Below are 6700 nucleotides of genomic sequence, written 5' to 3' on the forward strand. Positions count from 1 at the left end.
AAAAAAAAAAAAATGGTTGTGAGGCATCATGTGGGTGCTGGGAAACAAACCCAGGTCCTTGGTGAAAGCAATGGGTGCTCTGAGCCATTTCTCCAGTCCCCTAACCTAAATTTTTAATTAAAACCTAGCCTCTAAACAAGCTGAATGACTCACAAACTATCTTTAACCATACACAGTATAAATAACAAAGAATTTTTTAAATGTGTAACTATTCTATGCATCATAGAAAATAGAAACCTTTGCTCACACCAAGACTTTAACATTCCATGAAATTTGGTGATCATATTCAAGCAATATTAAAACTCAGATTTCAATTACTTTGATTATTAGCTTAAATAAAATATGGAACTTCTTTAATCTTTTTATTTAAACCTTTACCAACAGGTATGGTGCAGTACATGGGAGTCAGAGGCAGGTAGGTCTCTGTGAGTTCAAAGCCAACCTGGACTACCCATAAATTCCAGGAAAACCAGAACTACATAGTGAAACCCTGTCTCAAAAAAACCTTTTTACCTTTACCTACTTGGGGGGAAGGAGCACATAGGGCTTCACATGGTGCATGCATACAAATTCAGAGGACAACTTGCAAGAGCCAAGTCTCTCCTTCCACCACAAGGACTGCAGAGACAGAAAACAGGTCAGCAGCCTTGGGAGCAAGTTCTCCTTACCCACCCATACCTCAATGGCTCCCCATGGTAGAACTTTTGCCTTGTAGCAAGTCATCTGACCCTGAACAAAGATCTCTGATTGTCTTATATCATATATGGTAAAGTCTTGATCTTATAAATAAAACTAAAGCAATGAGGATTGCAGACCTAAACTCAGTAAGAGAAACACCTGAGTTCTAAACATCAAAAAAAGAATGAAGGATTTGAGGTCAGGCTAATCAGGGTGTGATTTGGGGAAAGTCACTTACTATTACCTAGAACCTCAACTTCTTCATCTGTAAGATATTCTTTAAAACACTTATTTCAAAGTTTATGAGAGAGTTCATATTAAAACATGGTTTCTGACACTCAAAGAGAACCCAAGGGGCTAAAGAGATGTCTCAGTGGTTAAGTGCACTGACTGCTCTTGTACAGGACCCAGGTTCAATTCCCAGCACCCACATGGTACCTTACAACCTTCTGTAACTTCAGTTCCAAGGGATCCCACAACTTATACTGGCCTCCTTAGGCACCATGTACATGTAGTAGACATACTTACATGCAGGTAAAACACCTAGGCACATAAAATACTAATAATAATCCAAAAGAAACCCAAGATACATTGAAATTATTTTTTAGATTAGTTCAGGTTTCAAAAATTACAAATCACACTCTACTGCAAAGTTATTCTTGCAAAAATATAGAGAGCTCAACTTTCCAGCCTTACACATTCAATGAAAATTTACTTGAGGCTGGTTCATTTCTAAAAGGAATTTTAGGGGCTGGAGAGATGGCTCAGCAGTTAAGAGCACTCCCTGCTCTTCCAGAGAACCTGAGTTCAATTCCCAGCAACCATATGGTGGCTCACAACCATCTGTAATGAGATCTGACGCCCTCTTCTGGCGTATGGGTATATATGCAGGCAGAATATTTTATACATAATAAATAAACAAACAAACAAATAAATAAATCTTAAAAAAAGAATAAATCTAAGTTCTATTTTAAAAATAAAAAATAAAAAAAATAAAAGGAATTTTATTTTGGAATTTTACAAGAAGTTATTGAGAGCTAATAGAAATCTCTTTACCCTGTCAAGGCTAATCATGTACTTTTCAATTAAAAAAATACAAGCATGGCAGCAAATGTCCATTATCCCTGCAGTAGAAAGGCTCAAGTAGAAGGATCACAAATTTGAGAGAGACTTGGGATACAGAAGGAGATTCTGTCTAAAAATAAACAAACAAGCAAAGAGACCATTGTATCCACCTTCTCTAGAGAGAACAAAACAGTTTGATTAACCTCTTAACCAACTTTCTCTTCTTTCAAAATAGAATCTCAGAAAAGTAGCCCCGGGCTGCTCTGACTATTAGAAGTATCCCAAACTGACCTCAAATTTACAGTAACCCTTCTACCTTAGCCTCCCAAGTGCTCCAACTACAGGCGTGAGCCACTATGCCTAGCAACACTCATTTCCTAACGTCTACTAATCAGTATCAATGAAGTACAGTAAACATGTATTAAAAACCCTAATTCAGGGGAAACTTTTCTGGTAACAGATTAGCAAAGAAGCTAAAATGTTCCGTTTATTTGTTTGTTTTAATATACACAAAACCTAGTCCAAAAAGCCACATTACTTACACAGAAAAATATATTTAGTTAAATTAAATGCAAAAAATGCACTTCAGTAGACTGAGAAAGCAAACCAACAATTTTATTTCTTCATATCTTTGCCATCAGAACATGCAAAATCTACCACCTGTGACAGACAAATACATAAAGAATTACTATACAGGCACAGTATGGAACTACAAACGAAAAACCCTGAGCATAAATAAATAGTAAATGTGAAAACTAGAAAGGAAAATGCAAAGTACTTTTAAACAGTGTGTAATTTTATAGTTCCTTTTAATTCTCCAACAATCACATTTCAATATACACTAATAGTTAACGAGAGCTACACTAACAGTGCATTGCTAATTGGAACTATACCTTTTCTTTCCTATTTATTATACCAAGTCCAAAATAGTGCCCCTCTAAATAACAAATTGTCCCTTTTAATATAAACCTTAGGTTCAAAAATTATCTTTCAACATCAAAAACTGAAGGGTTGCATCTATCATAAAGAACTGGAAGCAAAATAAAAATGCTACCACTGTTTACAGCATTCCTACAGTGCTGTGCTGATTATGATAAGCATGCAGAGTATTAAACATTACTGAAGTAACCAGGGCATATTTTCACCTCTAAAATATGTATTTCTCTTGTATCCCCAAAGAAAGAGATTTGAGCCTGATACTAGGCCAAGCCCCCAATTTTACTTCATACAAATGATAAAATTAAATGTCAAATTTAATTTCATTAAAATTGTTTTCATATTTGGAGTTTAAGAACTCAGAATCAATTTCAAGGCTGCCAAAACTCAGAATTTGTTGATTTGGTAGTTTAGCTACTACTTCACCACAAGAAATCAAATCTGATGCAACATCTTCACCATCTACTTAAGGATATTTGCATAGGAATAAAAATTTGAAGCCAGGAATCTGCCTTAATATCCTTGTAAATAATGATAACAGTTCAGAAAGGTTTGTTCCCAGACTGGGAGAGAAATTTTCTATAATAATTGGGTAATACATTTTACCAAACACAAAAATAAAGTATTCATCGCTTTGGAGTCCCTTCAGAACTTTAACAGCTATTCAAAAATGAATCTAACAGGAACAAAATAAGCTTGACATAGAATAATACCAAATTGCAGAAACCAAGGCAATTTACCTTGGACTTGGGAGCAAATATACTATTTATTTAAAGGAGACCAAGGGTCTTAGTTTTAATTGCACTTTTATTGCTGATTGCAATATTGAAAATGTTTTTAAAAGAAATCAAGGTAATAGCTTTCGTATCAACTTTGAAGTAATTACAAGAGCAGATTGTTGGAGAGGGTACATCATTTTATATGTAAACATACAATTTCCTATTGGTTTAAAGAGAAGAACCCTCTCTACCCTGCCTGTCGGTCTCAGATACCTTATAATACTACAGTTACGTCACAGTGGGAAGGAATGGCTAATAAGTACATCTCTTTTCCAATCCACTTCTCTACCTAGTCATTAAACACCAAACACTGAAACTGTATTCAGCCATGTCAATCTTCCTACTGGGAATGCTCCCTCCGACACCCCAATCCCTTCCACTGTTGCTGACTCCAACTGCCAAAGCCCCTCCTATTAATAGTAAATCCCTCTCATACTGACTCACTGCAACTCCAACTTAATGAAACAGACCCAAGAAGAATTTTTTAAATCAACAAATGGAATTTCCTATTTTCAAGAAAAAAGCAAATCAAAAGGAAAGTAAAAGCAGAGCACACTGAGACTAAGCTACCTTTCAAGTCTATCTAACTTGTGGAGATTTACCTTGTTTTCCCTATTCTGCTTGTGTAAATATTTTTGAAAGTTGGTATGCTAGGCATTACGTAATTACCCACACACAAGCCTAAGCTTCGTGTAAATAACTTAGGTATGTAAATATAAAGTCAGCACATCAAAATGTAAAAACTTGGAAATTTTTCTTCAAAAATCTACGTCAACTACAGAAATTTTCAAGCACATACAAAAGTAGACTAAGTAACCAATGAGCCCTTCTGACCTCAGCTAGCTACAATAATCAGCTCCCAGCCACTTCTCTTTTCATCTGTCCTCCTACTCTTATCTTTAAAGAAAATGAGGAGACAAGTACGTACGTCCTCAGTAAGGACACCGAGAATAACCCCAAGGCAACAAAACTATGGAAGTAACATGTTAAAGAGTCAAACGTCTTACAATGTTACTGTAAAAGAACCCGGCACAATTAATAGCTAGTTAAATTTAAGAATTCAGGTAAAAACATAGAAATTATTATCTCTACGAATTTTAATCAAGCCCATAAGACCCAATAAGTACATTTTAAATTATACTTTTAAAGGATAAATAGAAATGACGTGAAAATGAACTTAAACATTTGCAATTAGCTGGAATCTACGCAGCACTTAATCTCAAAACCGAAAAAAAAAACCCAGACTATTTAACATAATGTGTCATGAAATTACAATTCAACCACTTGAAAAACCGCTCAACACTTATGCATTAACTGGTCCTTCTGATCCCTAATTATAGATTGATATCAACGTAGAAAGAAAACCAGGCATTTTGACGCAAGTGGTTTAAAATGTTCAAAATTAACCCCACCGTTCATTGAGAAATATATGAAAGCAAGACGAAACTACCTGAATTGTACGTCGTTTAACGGAAATGCATCCACCTTCCAGGGCCATCCAAAAAAAAAAAACATATAAGTTCACATATACCCTTAAACGCAACGCACTGGGCTCCAGACAGAATTAGGAGACCGCCTCCTGCTTTTGCTCCTAACCAATACGCAGAGAGAGAAGGTTGGCAGCAAAGTGCTGTGAGGACAGTAACAAACACCAGCAAGCTCCCGAGCAGGCCCTGCTCGAGCCAGGAATGACGCACTTCGGTAACCCGACTCTTTCTCCCCTCCACCCCCCGCCCCCAGCAGCGGTGCTGACACCGCCAACAGCCCGGAGTAGAAAAAAAAAGACAACAGAAAAAAAAAAGGCAAAGCTTGGACCGCACCAGGTTTCATTAAGAAACCTCGATTATTCCTCTTTCGACACTAAACACCAGGACTAAACAGGAAAAGAAGCTTCGTGCTTAAGCAAGTCCCATCATGGTGGTTTAAGTCACTAAATTAAGCTGATAATGAGTCCAATCCACAGAGACATATATACAGGGTGTGGCTGCTGTGAAATACGGCGGTCCGTGGGAGAAAGGGGGTATGGAATTTACACTCCAGTGTGAAGGGAAGAGGGGGCTTTACCGGGGTCGAGGAGGCGGCCCGCGCATTTTAAGGAACCATTGCAAACCAACAGAAGCGTCTCCTTTACTTAAACCTAACCCCACAGATCAAAAGTTTCAGATAGACATAGAACAGAAGCTGGAAATAATCATTTAATCAAAAAACAAGACCCTCAATTTAAAAACTACATCTAGAAGAAAGGAGGAGGGAGAGGAAGGGGGGGTAGGCAAGAGCATAAAAAACATCCTAGGCCACGGAGGAGAAAGTCTCCCAGACCGGATGAAACTACTAATGCAATATTAAAAATTCAAGTCGAGCACCAAAGCACGAAAAATCACACGATAACCCATTACCGTTGAGGATTAAAAATAAAATGACATATAACACCGAGGAGGAGCAGAAACTAAATGTCGAAAGTACAGCGGTATATATATATATATGTATATATATACATATATTATATTTTAAAAAAAAAACCTAAAGGCAAAACAAGACATTCTCGCGGCGGGAGGGGAAGGGGAAAAAGGCCGAAATCAACAATACGTTTACGATTCTAGGCCAGAAGAAAATGGGAACGGGGCTCAAAGTTTTGCGGAACTACTTGATGCTGTTTCCCACACCTTCTCTCTCCGATGGCCCATCCGACCCATTTCCTCCTAAAATTGCAGTCCACAGATCTCCGGATCTGCGAGAGAAGAAAAGAGAAAGTCGCCCTCGAGCAAGAATAAAAGTGTGGAGGGAAAACAGAGGCTGCCTACCTGGGGCAAGGATCAGCTCAGTTCCTGCCTTGAGAAAGACAGCGAGGGTGGGGGTGGGAACGAAAAAGCAGCACTAAAACTAAAACAAAAGTGGCGCCAAAACCCCCCAACAAACAGCCTTCCACTCCCGCCCTTCCCCCCCCTCCGCCCATGCCAGGCAGGCAGGGCCCCCTTCGGGGCAAGGTCTACGCGCAGGGGACCGCCGCCGCCGGACCCCAGCCTATTTCGAAAATTGGTGCCCTAAGAAAACTGACCGAAGTCGGGGCCTCGGAAAGGATGGAGAGATCGATGCCAACCGCTTTGCCCAAGCAGTTCCCCCACCACGCGCTGGAGATGATGGGGCGGGGGAGAGAAGCAGAGGGGCCCGTCACATGAATGTTGTTCCCTCTCTAGGAAGGGAGGAAGAGAGAGGGAGGGAGGGAGGGAGGGAGGGACGGAGGG

The 6700-nt window shown here is 39.0% G+C and overlaps 1 protein-coding gene across 5 annotated transcripts in view; it reads right to left on the reverse strand.

Annotated features, from left to right (window-relative positions):
• Positions 1 to 6700, reverse strand: part of Stag2 (stromal antigen 2) — a 129235-nt gene that overhangs the window by 121358 nt on the left and 1177 nt on the right. The window contains exons 2-3 of one of the 5 annotated variants that reach the window (XM_026784745.1): positions 6514 to 6648; positions 6122 to 6186 (exon numbers count right to left, since the gene is read on the reverse strand). The exons of 2 other annotated variants lie outside the window; for them this stretch is intronic. The gene's annotated coding sequence lies outside the window, so the exon portion shown is untranslated. Of the gene's footprint in view, positions 1 to 4908; positions 5092 to 6121; positions 6187 to 6513; positions 6649 to 6700 lie in introns of those variants that run through there. 2 more of the 5 variants (XM_013350459.2, XM_005358424.3) reach the window with 2 other exon arrangements.

This window comes from Microtus ochrogaster, chromosome X (assembly GCF_000317375.1).
Source record: "Microtus ochrogaster isolate Prairie Vole_2 chromosome X, MicOch1.0, whole genome shotgun sequence".
Taxonomy (NCBI): domain Eukaryota; kingdom Metazoa; phylum Chordata; class Mammalia; order Rodentia; family Cricetidae; genus Microtus; species Microtus ochrogaster.